The sequence below is a fragment of the Bos indicus genome, chromosome 12 (assembly GCF_029378745.1).
Source record: "Bos indicus isolate NIAB-ARS_2022 breed Sahiwal x Tharparkar chromosome 12, NIAB-ARS_B.indTharparkar_mat_pri_1.0, whole genome shotgun sequence".
Taxonomy (NCBI): Eukaryota; Metazoa; Chordata; class Mammalia; order Artiodactyla; family Bovidae; genus Bos; species Bos indicus.
The window spans coordinates 62861938-62886008 of record NC_091771.1 but is presented as its reverse complement, the minus strand read 5'-3'; the positions used below and the strand labels follow the sequence as shown (position 1 = coordinate 62886008).

Here is a 24071-nt window from a genome sequence, read left to right as displayed (position 1 = left end):
AAATATGTCAGGAATTCCTGTGTCTCTTCTTTTAAAATTTTTTTTTCAACTTTACTACAATAATCTTGAAGATGGTTTAGTGCATAGGAGCTCCTAAATTAAAACTGTTTTAAATAACTTATAAATTAATAACTTGAATCAGGTTTTCACTCACCTAAGTAAAACTATTCCAGCTCTGGCATCACCAAGGTGGAAAGTTAATGTAGACATTCACATGTTTCTTGACTGGGTCGAAGTCAAAACTCATACCAGAGAAACACGTTTTTGTTACCAAAACACTGGTTCATCATCATCTTCCATTACACTGTATTCTTCTAGAATTCTTCCTTTTATTTATTAAACATATTTGAATATAATATCCATAAGGCCACAATTTAGGCCTTAATTTGTTTCTGAAGTGTGAAGTATTAGTCACTTGGTAGTGTCCAACGCTTTGCCACTCCATGGACTGTAGCCTGCCAAGCTCCTCTGTTTGTGGAATTCTCCAGACAAGAATACTGGAGTGGGTTGCCATGCCCTTCTCCAGGGATCTTCCTGACCCAGGATCAAACCCAGGTCTCCTGCATTGCAGGCAGATTCTTTACCATTTGGGCCTACAGTATTCATCTTAGTTAACTGTTAACTGCGTGAATTCCCAGTTTAACAATACCACCTACACACTAACCACTAAACATACTTCTGCAGCTGAGAGACCTGTTCTCTGATCTCCAGACCACTGTTCAAATGTTTCCTAAACATTCCTTTGGTCCCACAAAGGCATGTAAAAGGCTCTTGTCCACTGGGGACAGGAGAGTCTGGACATGATTCTATCTTGCTAGTCAGATGGAGAGAGTACTTTTACATTATTTAGTCCAAAATTTATAAACCAATGAAGTCCTGGAGTCAATGCAGGCATTTTACACTTGCACTATGCTAAGATAATTTTCACAGAAAATGAAAACCTTGTGCTGTGCTAGAGGCAGTGCTTCCCATGTGATTCAATAGTAAAGAATCTGTCTCCCAATACAGGAGACTCAGGAGATGCCTGTTTGATCCCTGGGTTGAAAAGATCCTCTGGAGAAGGGAATGGCAACCCACTCAAGTATTCTTGCCTGGTGAATCCCATGGACAGAAGAGCCTGGTGGACTACAGTCCATGGGGTCACAAAAAGTCAGACACAACTGAGTGACTAATACACATGCATGATCATGCATGCCAAAGTCAACTGGGTTTAACACCAGTCTGATAAGGGAGTAAAAAAGGCATCCCTTTCTCCAAACACATTTTCCTCTCAAACATGCAGACCAGAGAACATTTTACCATTCTCACTCTCAGCATATTCACTGTTAATGGAGATTAAGAGAAAGGAAAGAAGTTTCTGCTCAACTAATCTCTTCCATGTGACATAGACGTTTATTGAAACTGCCAGTTGAGGTGATTTTTCTCCTTGGCTGTCACATCTCTTTCCTTGGCTTTACGTCTTTGGGTTAAATGACCATTAGTTTTTGGAGGCAACCTGTCGCTAATGTCAGATTATGCAGTGAACTACTAGCTCGGGCACCTTGCTGGTGGATATCTCGCAGTACTAGACTCATTTAGAGGAGGAATTAACAGCACTCCTTAATGTAAAGGAAGAAATGGCACAGAAAGAAACACAACACTGAAATACAATAAAACAGTTTATAAATTAGAAAACACATTAGATACTATAACCTATCTCCTGCTTCTCAGTTTTAGATGAGATGACTGAAACTTAAATTGGTAAAGTATTTTCTTTAGGAGACATTGTTTGATAAGTAGAATTTCAATTAAAGTTTCTTTTCTTTTTTTTTTTTTAGTGAAATGATCCCTCATTATTTTGGAGCACTGAGGAAAGAACTCACTTCTACACGAGTATGTGAATGCTGGGGTTGTAATAACAATCATAACACCTATTAAGCACACTGTGCCAGGCTTGGTGCTATACACTCGCTCTGATCTTATTTAAATTTTGTAAAATGAAAACAATAGATGTATTCATATTACTCTTTCAGAGATGAGAAAAAAGAAGGCACAAAGAGATGAAACAACTTTTTAAGGATTGTACCATAGTTAATGACTGAGATATGTCCTGGAAGTAGGGAAACATTCTCAAAAAGGGCAGGTCATGTGGGCACTATGGTTATTGGGGCTGTTCTGTTCGTTACTGGAATTTCAAGAGGAGATGCAGAGACTTCACTTCAGTAACTTCACCTTTCAAAGTGAGTTATAAATACCTATAACCCAGACATTTCCTCTGGGGATAATTAAGGGTTGTATCAGTGCATACTTTCCTGTCTGAGAATGCAAGCAATAATTCTAGAGGGGAAATGACAGGTTTAGGAGAAGTATGAGTGTGTGTCTCTGTGTAGGTGTGTGTACTGAGGTGTGTATCTTGGATGTAGTAGGAAGTACCCAGGCTTTTCCTACCATCTTCTGTGAGGGAGCTTTTCTTTCTCTGTATTAAGACATGTCTGGAAGTGCGACTGTGTTTCCTCTTTACCCTCCTTGACACAACATGGCAGGTCACATAGAGCCTAATAAACAGAACAAACCTCCTTCTACCCCAAGGTGACTCAGGAGAGGGAGGCCTTAACAACATCTGTCTCCTCTCATTTAAAAGCCTCTTACCTGAAGCTTGGCCAGTGAAAAGTAAAAATCTGAGACTGAAATTCTCAGACGAGATGATAGCAACTGGGATACTATAACCAAGAATAACCAGAAGACTGTAAATGACAGTGAAACACTGTTTATCCTGTTGTGATTAACAAAACAATAGTGAGTGGTAAAGAGACGAGCAGCTGAAGCCAGAATGTAAATAAATATGTTGTTTTATTTTTAATATTTTGGTTAATGTAAAATATTAAAATGATAAAAAAAATCAGTACAACAGGCATTAATGGTAAGAAAAAATAGTTATGCCCATACTTCTGCATAATAGAACTCTCCAGAGGTTATTAAGTAGACTGGTTTATCCTGTGCAATTCTGGTGGTTACTTTAATGCTTTTACATATAATGCATGTGTTTAATGTACAAGTATATTTATAAATATATGTGTGCATCTGTGTGTTTGTGTGTGTAATGTGACAGAACCTTTAATGAAAAGATATATATATTTGAATGGGAGCCACAGTGTAGAAAACCAGCAACTTGAAAATATTAAAATACATTGTCAATTATTTTCAATTTGGATCTCCTAGATTAAGTCTCTTTTTATACATATTTTATTATTTCTATATATTTAAAAATATTATACCAAATCTGATTTTCAACAAAATCTATTATATTCTAATTTGGGAAATTATGCTTTAATATTACTAAAGCCATCTCTTCTTACATTACTCTGTTTTCATATGTTAGCTTTTTAGAATAGGAAAAAGGGGGCCAGAACGGCAGTGGCTAAAAGAAAAGGAAGGAAAAAGCCCATGAAAATTGAACAAAGGAAGGTCCGAGGACAGAAGTGAGGATCTCAGGTAAAGCAAACAGCACTCCTGGCTTGCCCAATTACATAGGGCAGGCCCAGGGGGAGGAAAAAACACATAAAAAGAGGAGCCAAAGGGCCAGGGCTTTCTATCCCACGCACATGCATGCAAGTATTCTCTCTTTTTTTCTCTCTCTCTCTCCTCTTCGTGTCATTTGGGTCGGCATGCCCCCATGCCTCGAGTATGTATTTTCCTTTATTTTCTAAATAAGACTGATCTGTCTGAGAACTATAACACGGACTGTCTGAGAGCTGTGACACACCGAGGGCTTTAACATCCGTAGCTTCAAATTTTTGTTGTGACAAGATAGAACCGAGGAAATTACACTCCCCTAACACATACACATTCAGAAAACGAAGATCATGGAATCCGGTCCCATCACTTCATGGGAAATAGATGGAGAAACAGTGTCAGACTTTATTTTTGGGGGCTCTAAAATCACTGAAGATGGTAACTGCAGCCATGAAATTAAAAGATGCTTACTCCTTGGAAGGAAAGTTATGACCAACCCACATAGCATATTCAAAAGCAGAGACATTACTTTGCCAACAAAGGTCTGTCTAGTCAAGGCTATGGTTTCTCCTGTGGTCATGTATGGATGTGAGAGTTGGACTGTGAAGAAGGCTGAGCACTGAAGAATTGATGGTTTTGAACTGTGGTGTTGGAGAAGACTCTTGAGAGTGCCCTGGACTTCAAGGAGATCCAACCAGTCCATTCTGAAGGAGATCAGCCCTGGGATTTCTTTGGATGGAATGATGCTAAAGCTGCAAGTCCAGTACTTTGGCCACCTCATGCGAAGAGTTGAGTCATTGGAAAAGACTCTGCTGCTGGGAGGGATTGGGGGCAGGAGGAGAAGAGGACGACAGAGGATGAGATGGCTGAATGGCATCACTGACTCGATGGATGGGAGTCTGAGTGAATTCTGGGAGTTGGTGATGGACCGGGAGGCCTGGCGTGCTATGATTCATGGGGTCGCAAAGAGTCGGACATGACTGAGCGACTGAAATGAACTGAACTGAACTGAACACATAAAATTATTTTCACTATGAATATAAGTTCAGTTCAGTCTCTCAGTCATGTCCAACTCTTTGCGACCCTGTGGACTGCAGCATGTCAGGATTCCCTGTCCATCACCAACTCCCCAAGCTTGCTCAAACTTATGTCCATCAAGTCAGTGATGCCATCCAACCGTTTCATCCTCTGTGTTCCCCTTCTCCTCCCACCTTCAAAATTTCATAGCAGCAGGGTCTTTTCCAATGAGTCAGTTCTTCACATCAGGTGGCCAAAATATTGGAGCTTTAGCTTCAGCGTCAGTCCTTACACTGAATATTCAGAATTGACTGGTTTAAGCTCCTTGCAGTCCAAAGGATTCTTAAGAGTCTTCTCCAACACCACAGTTCAAAAGCATCAATAAATATGAATATAAGCTTATTGTGAATTTTAATATTTGACATTTTTAATTGAAACAACTTCCAACTCATCAATACCTACTTTTTATTTTAAGCCAATATTTTTGCCTTTTTAATATATTTTGCTTTTAATTTCTATATTTTTTCAAATAGCTGATAAATGTTTTGTCTTTTCATGGCTCTTGCCTTTGATAAATACTTGCACCTAGTAAGCAGTAAACAAGGAGTCCTTTAATATTATTATGTTTCTTGCAATAATAAGAAAAGCTTGGTTGCATCAAGATTTTTCTTTACAGTGAGCATGAGATGAACTAACCTATGTATTAGGGATTATCCAAAGTCAGAATAAGGAAGCCTATTCTTGAGTCAACTTCATCCATACTAACTGCCCATTATTTCCCTGGAGAGATTATATAATGCATCAGAAAAGAATCCTACATTTTTTTTCCCCCTTGTGGCAGGCAAATTCCTAGCTGCCCTGAAATCTCTAAATAAAGTCAGGGGTGGGAAGTGTGAATGCATAATATACTGTTATGTAAATGACATTAAAGGCTTCAGTTAGAACTTCTGATTTCTGCCTCCACCTCTCACTCCTTCTCTCTGATATACCTGCTCTCTCCAAGTCCAGAGCCCCTTTAGTTTCAAAAGCAGCTCAGCTTCTTTGTTCTTCTCAGCATCTTCCTCCATGTGTGTATAGGCTGTGGCTTTCTCTGCTTTGCTTCATCAATAAATAGTCTACCATCCACTTTTCAAATTCTAGAAGTTGATTAAAATTTCCCATACACTGAGATGCTCCTGTAAATGCTATAAAATCATGCTTATTAATTACTAGTGTATTGATTTAATATGATTGGGAAATAAAAATGATATGAAAGCATGAATTTAGACTTTCATTTTACTGTGAAATCCACTCTAAGAATATATATTACTTTAAATTTTTATGATTATATTTCTATTTCTTATGGCTTTCAACCCTGGGCAGTAGAGTCCCAGAAAGATCATCTCTCTAAATCTCACAGAAAAAGAAAAATGGTAGTAACAGTAGTAGTTAGATGGGCTAACTTCAAAATTATAACGATTTTGAACCCATTGAAGTAAAAAGGTCACCAAACAACCAACTGGTATCGGCTCTTTGAGAGATGATGTATACACTGAAAGAAGAAAAATAGAGACCAGTCATTTGGTGAAGATGCAAAGCTAAGAGTGTAGTTAGAATAGTTGTAAACTGATGAAAGCTGAGTGTACTCACAGAAAAGACTGGGGGAAAAAAATCCCAAGAGGCATTCACATGATGGATCTAGACCTGGGCCAGTAGAAAACCACTGTGCAGGAAGGGCAAGAAACTCCAGCAGGATCCTCTTCACTGTTCACTAATGAAGAAAAACCTTACTCTCTGGGAATGAAAGGAAAGCAACTAAAAACTGCAGTCCCCATGGCACTGGTGAATTCCACTGACAGAATAGATCAGGATTGAACAACAAACCAAAACTATTTCTTAGGAAGGAGCCCACAACTAAATCAGACAAGAAGCAACAGGTCTCAAAGTAGCTATAACCTCAGACCAAGAGACATGATTTCAGGTCAACATTGAGAGTTAATTAGAACATCAGAGAATGCACTTCTAAGACCACACCCATACCATTATGGTATGGGCTTCCCTTGTAGCTCAGTCAAGTAAAGAATCTGCCTGCAGTGCAGGAGACCTGGTTCGATCCCTGGGTTGGGAAGATCCCCTGGAGAAGGAAATGGCAACCCACTCCAGTATCTTTGCCTGGAAAATCTCATGGACAGACGAGCCTTGTGGGCTGCAGTCCATGGGGTTGCAAAGAGCCAGGCACAACTGAGCGACCAACATTAAGTACAGAAGTTTCAAATAATAAGTACAGAATACTGAGAAACAGGAAAAGAGAAAGAGCATGCAGAGACTCTGAGGTATGCCACAGGGGAAGACCTAGTACTCAGCATGGAAAGACATCTATCTAAAACACCAAATTCCATCTAAATACAAAGTACTTGTATAGGAATTGAAACCTGCAGTACAGTAATGATAACTATACTAACCACACTACAAAACCAGCCCAGGTCAACTATATTAAAGGTTTAGTGAAGAAGTGTGCTGACTTGCAAGCATACATGTTATCTACCTCAGTTTCTTCTTTCCTACGTGTGATGTCAGCATTAAAGTACAGTAAATTGTATACGTGAAGGTAAGAAAAAACACACTTAGAATAGACAAAGCAACAATCTGAGCCAGACTCAGGTATGACACATGACACATGTTAGAACTGTCTGACATGGAGTTTTAAATCACTGTAATAAAACTGTTAATTAGAATGCAATGTGGGAGGGGAGACTCGGTAGGGAGAGAGACACTCTTGACTCCACTCTTCCCTGGTATGCCATGATCCATGGAATAACACGAAATTTGCCCATGAATTAGCTCCCTTCTTGGATTTTCTTCCACTAAGAACTCCCAACACAGCACCAGCTGCCCATCCTGAGTCAAGGGCAGCCTCTTCCATCATGATTAGCCTATGTTGCCTTGTCAGGAGGACTTCCCAGGTGGCGCTAATGGTAAAGAAGTTGCCTCTTGATGCAGAAGACATAAGAGATGCAGGTTTGATCCTTGGGTTGGGAATATCCCCTGGAGGAGTGTATGGCAGCCCATTCCAGTATTGTTGCCTAGAGAAACCCATGGACAGAAGAGCCTGATGGGCTAAGTCCATCGGGTTGCAAAGAGGCAGACACAACTGAACATGCACCCATGCACAGCTTTTCAGGAAACCAACCCCATACCCTCAGATGAGGCCTTGGCTGCTTTAGTTTGTACCAAGTTCTGGAGAATGATGTCAAGTTCTCGGCAGTCTTTATAGTTCCTGTGCTAAGCTCCCATCTTCTCCCCAGGGTGGGGTCACACCAATCCTTTGAAGCCATAGAGCACAGTCAACAGTGGCATGCTATGCTATGCTATGCTAAGTCACTTCAGTTGTGTCTGACTCTGTGCAACCCCATAGATGGCAGCCCACCAGGCTCCCCCGTCCCTGGGATTCTCCAGGCAAGAACACTGGGGTGGGTTGCCATTTCCTTCTTCAATGCATGAAAGTGAAAAGTGAAAGTGAAGTCGCTCAGCCGTGTCTGACTCTTAGCGATCCCATGGACTACAGCCTACCAGGCTCCTCCGTCCATGGGATTTTCCAGGCAAGAATACTGGAGTGGGGTGCCATTGCCTTCTCCGCAACAATGGCATAGTAAGAGGCAACTGAGGGCTCTGGGCCTACCTGGCTCAGGAAAGCAATTGGATGGATAAAGCTGTCTTTCCTTGTGTGCTGTCTCCACTTATCTCAACTCCTTTTATACCTCACCCCACTCCCAACAAAAAGTAAAAATCATCAGAATGTTTTTTACTGTCAATTGCGTTGTGCTAAAATAAACAATCTGCAGTTAAAACATGTTCAAATTAGAGAGATGAACAATATGTGAGATCAAATGAGTGATTTCAACAGAGGGATGAAAGCTATAAGAACGAATAAGACAGAAATGGTGGGAAAAACACACACACATGCACAACAGCTGAGATGAAGAACATCTTTGATACACTCATCAAAAATTTGATGCAGGCAAGGAAAGAATCAGTGAACTTAGAGAAACAATACATATTGAAACACAAAGAAAAATTTTTTTAAAAATAGAGAATTTAAGATCTGTGGAATGATATTAGTCACTCAGCCATGTCCAACTCTTTGCAACCCCATGGACTGTACCCGACCAGGCTCCTTTGTGCATGGGATTTTCCATGCAAGAATACTGCAGTGGGTAGACATTCTTTTCTCCATAGGATCTTCCTAACCCAGGGGTCAAACCCAAATCTCCTGCATTGCAGGCAGATTCTTTACCACTGAGCCACCAGTAGTAGTCTAACAGCATAGTTGGGATCTTAGAGAAAAAAAAAGTAACAGAAAAAAAATACTTAAAAAAAAATCACAGAGAATTTCCCAAGATTGAGGACAGGAAATATAGCACATATCTAAGATGCTCAGAGGAACAAAGCAAGAACAAGCAATTATCATAAATATATCCTATTCAAATGTCAAAAACCAAACGTAAAGAAAACCTTAAAACAGCCAGAAAAAAATAAATACAAACAGAGGAACAAATTATGAAAATATCATGCAAGCCAGATAAAATAGAGGGACATTTTAAAATACTTAAAGAAAATAATTTAATGTTCTTACCTAGAAATCTATACTCAGAGAAAGTATCTTTAAAGATGAAACAGCAATTAGCTTTTCTTGGAGAAGCAAAAACTCACAGAATTCACTGCCAACACACGTTCTCCACGAAAAACGTTAGAAATGTTCTTCAAGCAAAAATAATGTGATGTCAGACTAATATGTGAATCTACAAAAAAAGAAGAGTTCTGGAATGGAATAATCAATGGGGAAAAAATTCTCTTACCTTTAAATATTATTAAATATAACTGTTTATATTTTTACAGAATAGGTAAAAGGGCAATGGCAAAATATCAAGAGATGGAAATGAGGATTAGTAATAATCTACAGCAGATTTTTCACCAAATATGAAGCAGCAAATTATTAATTAAAAGTCAACTCTTCTTATATGTAGATGTATATAATCAGAAGATACATATAATCATCATTGTAAATGCTCATTCCTTTCTGTGATTGGCTTATTTCCCTTTGCATAATTTTCTCAAGGTCCATTAGTGTTGTCACATATTGCAGAATCTCTGCAATAATGCTGGGTGATATTGCACTGTGTATATATGTTATACTTTCCCAACTTTTAGCTACTAATGGGCACTTAGGTTATTTGCACATCTTGGCTACTGTAAATAATGCTGCAATGAACTTGAGAGTACAGATATTTCTTTGAGATCCTCATTCCAATTACATGAGTTATCTAAAAAGGCAAATTCATAGAATCAAATAGTGGAATAGTGGCTGCCAAAGGCTGAGGGGAGGAGGAAATGATAGGTAACTAATGATCAACATAAACTTTCAGTTAATTAAGACAAATAAACTCTAGAGATCTGCTGTATGTCACTGTACCTGAGTCATCAATAATGTATTGTACACTTAAAATGGTGTTGAGAGGTTAGGTCTTATATTAAGTGTTCTTAACATAATAAAGTGTAAAAAAGTATATAAATCTAATACTTCATGTAAAATACTGCAATTATCAGATTAGATTAAAAATAATCCATCTAAAAATTTCACTTTAAATCTGAAATTAAAGATAAAAGATGGAAAAGATATACCATGCAAACACACAGAAAAACTACAATACCAATATTAACATAAAAAACTGAAATTCATAACAAGTAATATTATCAGAGATAAAGCAAAATATCACATAATGATAAGGGAAATTATACCTTTAAGAAGACATGCAAACTTTAAATATGTATTCATCTGAAAACAGAGTATCCAAATTCATGAAGCAAAAAGCTGTGAGAAATGAGAAGAGAAACAGTCAAATGTACAATTACACATGGAAACTTTAATATCACCTTTTCAGTAATTAACACAATAGGCAGAAAATCTGCAATGACAGAGAAAACTTGAACACGACCACCAAGCAAGTAGTCCTAATAGGCTGTTACAAAATGTACCTTGCTCAAATAGCATAATATGCTTTCTCTTAAAGTGAACACATAATAAAGAACATCCACTAAGAAAGATTATCAGATCAGATCAGATCAGTCGGTCAGTCGTGTCCGACTCTTTGCAACCCCATGAATCGCAGCACGCCAGGCCTCACTGTCCATCACCAACTCCCGGAGTTCACTCAGACTCAATTCAGATTATAGTCTTGGTCATTTAAAAAATCCCTGAGATTTAAAATAAATCAAACTGTGATTTGTTTCACACATAATATAATTGAGTGAAAAATTAATAATAAATATATATCTGGAAATGTATCTAAGTATCCCAAAATTGCCAATATACTTCTAAACAACCATTAGCACAAAGAGCCATTTCAAGGGACATTTCAAAACATATTTAACCTGAAGGAAAATGAAAATATAACACATTAAAATTTGTTCTCAAGGTACATCAGTATTGTCATATTTTGCTAACGGCTGCCAAACCCTTGTCTGTGGGGTATGTGTGTATGTGTGTGTGTATGTGTGTGTGTGTGTGTGTGTGTGTGTGCAGGGTTTAATAATACAATACAAATAAAATTATTTGTCTTGCTGTTTACATTTTAAGGATCCTTTGATCTTTTATTTCATGGTTTAGCATTAATAAATGGTTGACACACAAGATAAAATACAGTGTATAGATGTGTACTCTGAGGACTAAATTATGACTGATAAAGGCCCTTCAATTTTTTCCATGTATTAATACCTTTATGATAAATGCTTGATAGCATTAACTTAGCACTTCTCTGGACCATATGTATCATCTCTTATGCTTCAATTACTAGAGTAAATGGTATATATGATACATAATTTTATGGAAATTATTTATATGTAAATATAAAATTCTGTATTTGTGCATATATTCAGGCTCCCCAGATGGATCAGTGGGTAAAGAATCTGCCTGCAATGCAAATGACACAGGAAACACAGATTTGACACCTGGGTGGAGAAGATCCCCTGGAGGAGGAAGTGACAACCCACTCCAGCATTCTTGCCTGAGAAATCTCCAAATTATAGAATTTTGTATTTGTATTTTAGGTAAACACAAACATTTGCCTCTCCCACACACTACAACAAAAAGTAGCCTCCACTTGCAGCAACCAAAGAAAGCCCAAACAGCAATAAAGACCCAATGCAGCCAAAAACAGATACATAAAATTAAATATAAATTTTACTCAAAAATTGAAATAAAATTTGCCTCAAAAGATAAGTACAGAGAAATAGTATTCTTGAAGCATTTAGTATTTCATTCATTCAAAGAACAAATATTTCTTAACCACACAATTTCCAAGCAATTCTCTCAGCCTTGAAGATACATCAGTAAACAGAGCAGTATTTTTTTTTTAATTTCGTACAAGTTTTTATTTTAAAGGGGGAGAGTAAAAATAAAAATAAAAAATAATACGATATATTTAAAAGTGATACATAGAAAATTATGAAAAGGTTATAAGGATTGTAGCAGTGTGCTAGAGATTGTTTTTGTAATTTTTCTTGGCGTGGTTAGAAAATGCCTCACTGAGAAAGGAACTTCTCAACAAGGACAAGAAAAGTCAGGGAGCAAGCTGTGTGGACATTTGAAGGCAAGCTTTGCCTACAGCCCTAGGAACTGCATTTTGTGGTTGAGCCAGGAGTGCGGGGGACATTTTTTCAAAAAGTTGATCCAAGAGAGAGGCAAGTAGGATACATGATATCACAGAATTAAGGCTTTGAGGGGAGAGAGCTGACAATATAAGGCCTTTAAGTTTTGTAGGCACTCAAAAAATCTGGAACATCTCCTTCAGCCCTAAAAATGTAAAGATCAAGAGGAAATATACAAATGCCCGAAATGGTCTTTCAAAGGGAATGTTACATAAACAGCCTTCATTTACATATTAATGTCCAGGAGTGGTTACTAATAAATTATACTCAAAAGAGTAGGAAAAAAGCAGGTAGATCTGAATTAAGTTTGCTAACTAAAGCACAGATGTCTTTATTGACAGGGCTACTACAATTAAAACAAGAAAAAAAGGAGATTTTTAAGTTCCCCTCTTTAAAAGTGTTATGTAAATTTTAAGTAAAACACAAGGATACATAGGTAGAGTTGTTTTAAATAAACTAAAGGATTCTAAAATTAATTTTATTAAAATATTTGTTTTCATGCTTTGAAATCATCATGGTGAATTAATAATGGATAGAATACACTGAAGTGACTTAGCAGTAGCAGCAGAATGGAATAAACTCCAGTATGGAATAAACTATGATCGGAATTTATCAGGCATGGACTGTGACATGAAAACTGGAACAAGTATGAACTGGAAATTATTGAGGTTAGGAAAAAATGGGTTAATATCCCTTAAATATCATGCAAAGTTAGAACTTTATACCTTGAGTATCATGCAACAGTTAGAACTGGACATGAAACAACAGACTGGTTCCAAATCGGGAAAGGAGTACATCAAGGCTGTATATTGTCATTCTGCTTATTTAACTTATATGCATAGTACATCATGGAGAAGGCAATGGCACCCCACTCCAGTACTTTTGCCTAGAAAAATCCCATGGACAGAGGAGCCTGGTAGGCTGCAGTCCATGGGATCGCTAAGAGTTGGACACGACTGAGTGACTTCACTTTCACTTTTCACTTTCATGCATTGGAGAAGGAAATAGCAATCCACTCCAGTGTTCTTGCCTGGAGAATCCCAGGGATGGGAAGCCTGGTGGGCTGCCGTCTATGGGGTCACACAGAGTCGGACACGACTAAAGTGACCTAGCAGCAGCAGCATAGTACATCATGTGAAATGCCAGGGTGGATGAAGCACAAGCTGGAATCAAGATTGCCAGGAGAAATATCAATAACCTTAGATATGCAGCTGACACCACACTTACGGCAGAAAGCAAAAAAGGAACTAAAGAGACTCTTGATGAAAGTGAAAGAGGAGAGTGAGAAAACTGACTTAAAACTCAACATTCAGAAAATGAAACTCATGGCATCCAGCCCCATCACTTCATGGCAAATAGATGGGCAAACAATGGAAACAGTGAGGGACTTTATTTTTCTGGGCTCCAAAATCACTGTAGATTGTGACATGAAATTAAAAGATGCCTGCTCCTTGGAAGAAAAGCTATGATCAACCTCGACAGCATACTAAAATGCAGAGACGTTACTTGCCAACAAAGGTCTGTCTACTCAAAGCTATGGTTTTTCCAGTAGTCATGTATGGATGTGAGAGATGGACTATAAAGAAAGCTGAGCGCTGAAGAATTGATGCTTTTGAACTGTGGTGTTGGAGAAGACTCTTGAGAGTCCCTTGGACTGCAAGGACATCCAACCAGTCCATCCTAAAGGAAATCAGTCCTGAATATTCATTGTAAGGACTGATGTTGAAGCTGAAACTCCAACACTTTGGCCACTTGATGCGAAGAACTTACTCATTGGAAAAAACCCTGATGCTGGGAAATATTAAAGGTGGGAGGAGAAGGGGACGACAGTGAATTAGATGGTTGGATGGCATCACTGACTCGATGGACATGAGTATGAGCGAGCTCTGGGAGTTGGTGATGGACAGGAATGCCTGGTGTGTTGCAGTCCATGGGGTTGCAAAGAGTCAGACACAACTGAGCAACTGAACTAAACTGATCATGCAAAGATATTTAATGTTTATGGTAGAGTTGGTAGAAAGTACACTAGTTCTATAAAAGCTCAGGGAGAAAAGAAGCATTTAGCAGTGTGAGAATTCTCCCTCTGACTTGAAAAAAGAGTGAAACTTCTAAAATGCAAATTGACTTTGTCTTTAAACATTTTCAAAAGGTCCCTTTGACCTTAAAATACAATTAAAATTGCTTAATATAGTTGTGTAAAAGTCCCATAGCCTGTTTATCTTGGCTGTCTTATTTTTCACGATCCCCCTCACCCCCTCACATATTCTAAGCTACAGTGATATTGAAAACCTCTCAGCAGCAAGCATAAAATATCTTCTCTACTCTGTGAATTCTCAAACAAGCATTTTCCTCTGTCTCAAACAATCTTGGCCTTTCTACTTCAGTTATCAGATTAAATGTAATCTTTCCTGACCATCTCTTGACTGGTGTGGCTCGATAATATTTTTAGATATAATTTGGGAAGCTTTTTTCTTCTTGTCTAACCACATTTTCTTCTTTCTCTTTCTCCATAATTCTTGGAATATCAGGTCTCATGCTTTTCTGCCTCCAGGGAGTTGTCTGCCAGGGGTAAAAAATAAGTAGTACAAGTCAGCAGGACTCCTGAGCTTTTGTCTTCAAAATTTTAAAATCATGAAGGAAGGTTGGGTTTCCAGTAAAAAGGACTATATGAAAAAGTTCGAGGGAAGAGAGTGATAAGCCTAGCCAATAATTATGTGAAAAAAATTATACCAGGAAGTGAGAAGCACAGAAGCAGTGTTGGCTCCCTAGCCCTCAGCACTGGGATGCTGTTCTCTGCCACTGCCCAAGTAAGATCAACACTGGAGGTGGCTTAGGTCCATGCAGTATCTTTGGGCTACAGAACATGCAGAAACTGTTAACAGTGCTCATTATAGATACTTAAGACATGTTATTTGGGGGGAATGACTGTACCAGAGTATAAAGCCAGAGCATGATCCTCCTAGAATTAATGAGACAACATTTACTAAGGGCCCGGAGGCACAGAAGGCTGGTAGAAAAATTTTAACTATAGAAAATAAAGTGACAATGTGTCATAGCAACCTATTATTATTATAAGAGAATCCACCATGTTTTATGTTGATCATTTAATTGTGTTTATTTTCCCGTAGAAAGGGGTCTATGTTGCTTTACATTTTATTCCCAAATGTCTAACACTAAATGGGAATTAAAGATATTATGCTTAAAGAAATGGATACAAGACTATGAATTATCAGTTTGGCCTCCTGGACTGATTTCCATTCAAATGACATTATTGTTACCAGAAATTTTTAAAAACCACCTGATTCAGTTTTATATCTTCTATCTAATATTCTCTTCATTCTCTGTACCCCACCCCCTTCTTTTTAAATCTGCAGTCACATACTGTGATAGCAATGGCTTTGTAAAACACTTCAAGTGGTACATACATACTATTTACTCTCATCTGCATTAGAGGAAAATGTCTCTCTTACCAGATTTCAAGCCTATTAGAAAATAAACAGGCATATGTGAAGATCAATTTAAGAAGATGACTTAAATCTGTCCGTAAGTGGGCTTCACATAATGCTAACATCACTGTGGGATTCTCACTTCTACCCTATAATACTTTCAACTGAGACATGGAGAGGTATCTGCATTGCTGGCAATCAGATAACTAAGAGAAAGTTATTGAGCCAGGGATTTTTTTGTTCATTATTCCCAAATAACCAGTCATATATATTTGACAACAGGCTCATCTTATAGGCAGCAGGTAGAATTCACCCGCATAGTGTGTGCATAAGAATGACATTTTCAAGATAGGTATTAGCAGCTTGGAAGAAAATCTCAGAGACAACAGTGATGTACTATCTTAATTGTGGTATCAATTCTCTTGATGTTCCAGAAGATTACATTTTATAGAGAAATATGAACACTGATGGCTTTGAGAAATTTTGGACACAGCTTAATCCATTTATTTAATTTATATTCTACTTCTATATGTGTACAAAAGAATGACACATAATAGATATCTGAGTCTAAATAAACTTGAACAAGTTTTTCCCATAAGCATAAAACAAAATGTGATGTGGTCAGAATTTTTTTCCATAATTGCATCTATAATGTTTTCTATTAATTAGTGTCTCATAAAATATTGGAATACCTTTCAACTAATGGCATCATGCATTAGAGGAAATATAGTTCATTAATATAATCTTGTAATTAGTCAATATCAAGTGAGATCAAGTGGGAATAGTACTTATTTGGTATTTCAGAGATAACCAACTCCAGGCTCTTTTGACCAACTGACTATGGATATTAATTTAATACAGATCATTGGAATTAATAAGGCAATAAAGAAAATTCTATTTGAATCAAGATTCATAAGAAATATGCTGGACATTTAGCTGTTAATAACTTAATAGGTATTCATTTCCTTCTAAATAAATCCTGACTTCCAAAACTCAGTACTGTCTTCCAGAAAGAGAAAATGTCAGAATCCATTTTATTCTCATTGCCTTTCTGCTGTGAAAAAATAAGCTTTTATTAGACTAGGCAGTAGTCTTGTAGCAGTAATCTTGGCTATTGTATCCAGATTCTGTTATAGATCTCTTTCTTACGATAAAAGATTTACATGGTCTCTTTTTTGACTAATCTGATTTCAGACTCTGGCTTCACCTTCCTTAATTTCTTGGTCCTCAGTGTGCACATCTTGACTTTAAGCTGTTTTCTGTGGCTCCCAGTTCTCCTTCTCTCATATTTCAATTTTACTCTTGTGTGCATGTAACAAATTCTGTATTATCTACCGCAGACCTTCCTTTTCTATTATGACTCAGCCCTAACCCTGGGTAAACTTTTTTCACTGAGATTTTGGATCCACAGCTCTAGGAGACAATCCTCTGTCTTCCTGGCAAATAGTACAGTTTCCAGGGTATGATCCACCAGTGCTTTGGCTTTTAAAGATCACCAGTCTCCTAGAAGCATGAACACTACTTCAATAAACTTCTCTAGTTTCTAGTCAGCTTAATTTTTACAATAAAATAAAGCTTTTAGAATCTGCTAGAGGATGTTCCTAGTTGTATGCACTGCATGTTTTAAGGCTCCAGAACAGCACAGTATAAATTCATGTCAGTTCTTCAGTTTAATACAGGTTTGTTTAACAAGACAAACAGATTGAACCTCCTTTAGTATAAGTACTTGACTTCAGTTCAGTTGCGTTCCGTTCTAAACCTCAGTCCTGTCCAACTCCTTGTGATCCCGTGGACTGCAGCATACCAGGCCTCCCTGTCCATCACCAAATTCCAGAGCTTGCTCAAACTTGTGTCCATCAAGTCAGTGATGCCATCCAACCATCTCATTCTCTGTCGTCCCCTTCTCCTCCCGCCTTCAATCCTTCCCAGCATCAGGGTCTTTTCCAATGAGTCAGTTCTTTGCATCAGGTGGCCAAAGTATTGGAGTTTCAGTTTCAACATCAGTCCTTCGAATGAACACTCAGGACTGATCTCCTTTAGGATGTACTGGTTGGATTTCTTTGCAGTCCAAGGGACTCTCAAGAGTCTTCTCCAATACCACAGTTCAAAAGCATCAATTCTTCGGCGCTCAGCTTTCTTTATAGTCCAACTCTCACATCCATACATGACTACTGGAAAAACCATAGCCTTGACTAGGTGGACCTTTGTTGGCAAAGTAATGTCTCTCCTTTTTCATATGCTGTCTAGATTGGTCATAACCTTCCTTCCAAGGAGTAAGCATCTTTTAATTTCATGGCTGCAATCACCATCTGCAGTGATTTTGGAACCCCAAGAAATAAAGTCTGTCATCTATTTACCATGAAGTGATGGGACTGGATACCATGATCTTAGTTTTCTTAATGTTGAGCTTTAAGCCAGCATTTTCACTCTCCTCTTTCACTTTCATTAGGAGGCTCTTTAGTTCTTCTTCACTTTCTGCCATAATGCTGGTATCATTTGCATATCTAAAGTAACTGATATATCTCCCCACAATCTTGATTCCAGCTTGTGCTTCATCAAACCCAGCCTTTCTCATGATGTACTCTGCATATAAGTTAAATAAGCAGGGTGACAATACACAACCTTGACGTACCCCTTTTCCTATTTGGAACCAGTCTGTTTTTCCATGTCTAGTTCTAAACCGTTGCTTCCTGACCTGCACACAGATTTCTCAGGAGACTGGTTAGGTGGTCTGGTACTCCCATCTCTTTAAGAATTTTCCACAGTTTGTTGGGATCCGCACAAAGGCTTTGGCATAGTCAATACAGCAGAAATAGATGTTTTTTCTGGAACTCTCTGCTTTTTTGGTGGCCCAAAAGATGTTGGCAATTTGATCTCTGGTTCCTCTGCCTTTTCTAAATCCAGCTGAAACATCTGGAAGTTCATGGTTCACATACTGTTGAAGACTGGCTTGGAGAATTTTGAGCATTACTTTCCTAGCGTGTGAGATGAGTGCAAGTGTGTGGTAGTTTGAGCATTCTTTGGTATTGCCTTTCTTTGGGATTGGAATGAAAACTGACCTTTTCCAGTCCTGTGGCCACTGCTGAATTTTCCAAACTTGCTGGCATATTGAGTGTAGCACTTTCACAGCATCATCTTTTAGGATTTGAATACAATCTTACTTGGAGCTCAAACATCCATCTTTCTCTCTGATCACAGTTATAGCAGCATTGTTCTTCTAATTCCTACTATGTATTTAAATAATATCCATGAAACACATTAAAACTAACATATACTATCCCTCTGTTTCACCTCTGATTTCAACATTGCACACATTTCCTTTCTAACCCAAGCTATAATCCGCCTGGGAATTATATTAAAAATGATATTCCACAGCCTTAACCTGGAATGGTAGCACCAAACTGACACCAGACAATTTCCGGAACTCTTATCTCATAGTTCAAAATTTACCCACTGCTCTTCCGTGTGGCCACTTATATGTCATAACAAATCCGTATAGATGCACACATGGTTTCTGGGCTTTCTTTTACTCTCTTATAGTACTCTGCCTTCTCTTGTATAATATCACTGTCTTCATTATCCTATTTTTATAATAAGGCTTGAAATATAGAATGGCTTGTTCATTTACAGTTTAAGGACCTTTTCTAGTTTCCCCATAAAATGCAAGACCAGCTTGTTAAGTTTCACTGAAAATAAAGGCTTGTTTGTATTATAAAGATAACTGCGTTTTATCTGTACATTAATTTGGGTACAAATTTCTCTGTCAAATAGCTCTCCTTTATCTCTCTTTGCCTCCTTAAATCTTAATTCAGAAATATTTAATCTACTAGCCATTCAAAATTCTTGCCCTATCTGAGTAACTGAGCAACAGTGTAGTGACTAGCCTACATGAAGCCATGGATGAAGAATGTCAGCTTTTCGGACAGACAGGGCCATGTGACATTGTTCCATGGAGCTAGAAGGCTTACCTATTAGCAGGCACTTTTCTCAGCAGGGAAAACTACAACCCAGGTTCTACATTTGAAAAGTGAATACAAATTTGATCACATCCTCATATAGGATAGTTTAAACTTCTTACTCTGCAGTAATCAAGTTCTGGTAGCTTTTACTGCTTTCTAACCTGGAACCAGATCAGTCATGCTAAACCATAGTAACCTTGGTTACACATCTATTATTTTTTTAAAATTCATTTTCTCTCATTTTTTAATGTTATATTTAATATTTACTGTTATAAGTGTGTAATAGAGGGAAGGATACACAGTGAGAACTTAATGGGGAATGGCTTTTACTCAATCTTCCAAAGCTAAACTTTTCAAATTTGTTTCAAAATTTGTATTCTTTTTAATTGAAGCAGAAATCATAAAATTTACCATCTTAACTGTTTTTGAGTGCATGGTTCAGTGTATGCATGTGTGTGTGTGTGTGTGTGTGCGTGTGTTTGTTAGTGTGTGTTAGTCGCTCAGTTTTTTCCAACTCTTTGTGACCCCATGGACTGTAGCCCACCAGGCTCCTCTGTCCATGGAATTCTCCAGCCAAGAATACTAGAGTGGATAACCATTCCCTTCATCAGGGGATCTTCCTGACATTGGGGTTAAACCTGGGCCTCCTGTATTGCAGGCCCATTCTTGACTGTCTGAGCCACCATATGATTCAGTAGTGTTAAGATTATTTTCATCGTAAGGAGATCTCCAGGACAAAATGAAACTCTAAACCCATTAAGGAACAACTCTTCTTTTTCCCTTCCTGCCAGTTCATGGTGACCACATTTCTACTTCCTATTTCTATGTTTTGACTTCTTCAAATACCTCATTGAAGAGGAATCATGGTTCCAAATAGGAAAAGGAGTACATCAAGGCTGTATATTGTCACCCTGTTTATTTAACTTATATGCAGAGTACATCATGAGAAACGCTGGAGTGGAAAACACAAACTGGAATTAAGATTGCTGGGAGAAATATCAATAACCTCAGATATGCAGATGACACCACACTTACGGCAGAAAGTGTAGAGGAACTAAAAAGTCTCTTGATGAAAGTGAAAGTGGAGAGTGAAAAAGTTGGCTTAAAGCTCAACATTCAGAAAACGAAGATCATGGCATCCGGTCCCATCACTTCATGGGAAATAGATGGGGAAACAGTGGAAACAGTGTCAGACTTTATTTTTCTGGGCTCCAAAATCACTGCAGATGGTGACTGCAGCCATGAAATTAAAAGACGCTTACTCCTTGGAAGGAAAGTTATGACCAACCTAGATAGCATATTCACAAGCAGAGACATTACTTTGCCAACAAAGGTCCATCTAGTCAAGGCTATGGTTTTTCCTGTGGTCATGTATGGATGTGAGAGTTGGACTGTGAAGAAGGCTGAGAGCCGAAGAATTGATGCTTTTGAAGTGTGGTGTTGGAGAAGACTCTTGAGAGTCCCTTGGACTGCAAGGAGATCCAACCAGTCCATTCTGAAGGAGATAGCCCTGGGATTTCTTTGGAAGGAATGATGCTAAAGCTGAAAGTCCAGTACTTTGGCCACCTCATGCGAAGAGTTGACTCATTGGAAAAGACTCTGATGCTGGGAGGGATTGGTGGCAAGAGGAGAAGGGGACGACAGAGGATGAGATGGCTGGATAGCATCACTGACTTGATGGACGTGAGTCTTGGTGAACTCCGGGAGTTGGTGATGGACAGGGAGGCCTGGTGTATTGCGATTCATGGGATCACAAAGAGTCGGACATGACTGAGCGACTGATCTGATCTGATCTGATCATGCAGTATTTGTCTTTTGTGACTAACTTATTTTACTTAGCATAATGGCCTCAACATTCGACCATTTTGTAGCGTGTCACAGAATTTCCTTAAGGGTACATAATATTTCCTCTTATACACACACACACACACGCCACATTTTGTTCATCCATTCATCTGTCAAGGGACCATTAGTCACAGCCAACAAACAGATATATAACAACATATCTGGACATTTCTACATACAAGAAAAGTGAACAACCAACTGCACTGCACTGCTCCACTCCCTGACCACGAGGATACCCCTTCATCACTGTCCCTCAGGGATGTCTCAGAAGGAGGTTATAATGCAGCACTTTTGGCAGACCCTGCATATTGATTAGAATCACCTGTAAACCAGGTCTAAGTCTTCTCTTCCTCAGTTAACTGATCACAGGAAACTCCCCATTAAGTCAAAGGTTGGTGCTTAAAGAGGGAAGGCAGTGTAGAAACAACAGTGACCATGGACATTCGGGCCCATTCTTTATGTACTTTACCTGTGACTTTAAGGCCTGCTCAGCCCCAATCTTATATATATACATATTGCTTCCATTGAATGAGGGAGTGCTGCTGTATCCAACCAAATATATGCCTTGGTGGCCTGAGAATGCCCAGAACATAATGGGCAGCTAGGTACCATGGCAACCTGGTGCCCCATGGTTAAACAATCAGTCTCTACTAAGGCCCAGTAGTAGGCTAAGCAGTGACTGATATGATCTGATCTGAGCTTCTTGAACATGTAAGTTCATTTCTTTCCTCAGTTCTCAGAAGTTTTCAGTCAGTATTTTTTTCAAATTTCTCCTGCTAGAACTTTCATAAAGCATGTGTGCATACTAAGTCACTTCATTTATGCGTGAGTCTTTGTGACATTATGGGCTATAGCCCACCAGGCCCCTCTGTCCATCAGATTCTCAAGGCAAGAACACTGGAGTGCATTGCCATGCCCTCCTCCAGGGGACCTTCCCCATCCAGAGACTGAACCCTTGACTCACGTCTCCTGTTTTGGCAGCCAGGTTCTTTACCACTAGTACCAACTGGGAAGCCCCATAAGGCATATATCACTCCATTTAACAATGTCCCATAAGCTCAGACATTAAAGAACCTGTGTGCAATGCAGAAGACCTGGGTTCAATCCCTGGGTCCGGAAGATCTTCTGCAGAAGGGCATGGCAACCCACTCCAGTATTCTTGCCTGGAGAATTCCATGAACAGAGGACCCTGGTGGGCTACAGTTCACAGGATTAGAAAGAGTTGGACATGACTTCCCTCTGAATTTTTTTCCTTTTTATTTCTCTGATTTAGTGATTATAAAAGACATATTTTTCAAATTAACAGGTTCTTCTGCCTGATCAAATCTGCTGTTAAATCCACTGAGTGAATGCTTCCATTCATTGTCATTTTTCAGTTGGGGAATTTCTGTTCGTTTCGTTTTATAGCTTCTACCACTTTGTTGACATTCTCATTTTGCTCAGGCAACATCTGCCTCCTTTTGTTTGGTTGTCTATTTGTGCTCTCTTTCAGCTCATTGAACATCTTTAAGATAGTTATTTTAAATTCTTTGTAAGGCAGCTCTTACATTTGCATTTCTTTAGAGTTAGATTCTGAAGTTTCATTTTGTTTCTCTTGATGGGGTTATGTTTCCATTTCCTTTTATTCCTTGTGATGCTTTGCTGAGTGTGCATGCCTGCTTGCATGCTCAGTCATGTCCAACTCTGTGAAACTATGGCCTGTGACCCTCCAGGCTCCTCTGTCCATGGGATTTCTCAGGCAAGAATACAAGAGTGGGTTTCCGTTTCCTCCTCCAGGAGATATTTCTGACCCAGGGATCTCATCCTTGTCTCCTGCATTGGCAGGCAGATTTGTTACCACTCATCCACCAAGGAAGTCCATTCTGATCATTGCTGCTACTGCTGCTAAGTCACTTCAGTCGTGTCCGACTCTGTGTGATCCCATAGACGGCAGCCCACCAGGCTCCTCCGTCCCTGGGATTCTCCAGGCAAGAACACTGGAATGGGTTGCCATTTCCTTCTTCAATGCATGAAAGTGGAAAGTGAAAGTGAAGTCGCTCAGTCGTGTCCTACCCTCAGCGACCCCATGGACTGCAGCCTTCCAGGCTCCTCCATCCACAGGATTTTCCACGCAAGAGTACTGGAGTGGGATACCATTGCCTTCTCCATTCTGATCATTAGGTTGTTACTAATTTGATTCCTATGAGAGATAAAGAGGGTCTAAAGCTTCCCAGTCAACTATCTTAGTGATGTCACTCTCTGGAACTGAACTTTTATATGCCTTGAAGTCTGTGTTGTCATGACTTAACATAATTCACATAACATAGACACAATCCCATTTTCACAGATCACATTCCTAATGGGAATAGTTTAAATGGTTCTGCTTCACAAAACAGGAATATTATCCTTCTGTTTTAATTTAATCTTTGAGGTGTACTTGACATACATAGTAGAAAATAATACTACCAACAGTGTACATTCACCTTAAACATAAATCACAACCAGACAAAGAATATTTTGCAGCCTGGCCTTGGAAAATCATTCGTGATTTTATTTCAATAAATACTATTAGAATGATTAAAACACTGTGCTGTCTCTTCTTGACAAATATGTTAAAAGTATAAATTTAAATTAAAGTCTTCATGTTAAA

At 38.6% G+C, this 24071-nt stretch overlaps 1 long non-coding RNA gene across 1 annotated transcript; it reads right to left on the bottom strand.

The window, feature by feature from the left end:
* Nucleotides 1-9068: 9068 nt before the first annotated feature.
* Nucleotides 9069-22025, bottom strand: LOC139186144 (uncharacterized). The gene is made up of 3 exons (XR_011569648.1): nucleotides 21912-22025; nucleotides 10285-10357; nucleotides 9069-9287 (listed from the first exon to the last, which is right to left on the bottom strand). It is a non-coding gene; the product is annotated as an uncharacterized lncRNA (long non-coding RNA).
* Between the last annotated feature and the right edge of the window lie 2046 nt (nucleotides 22026-24071).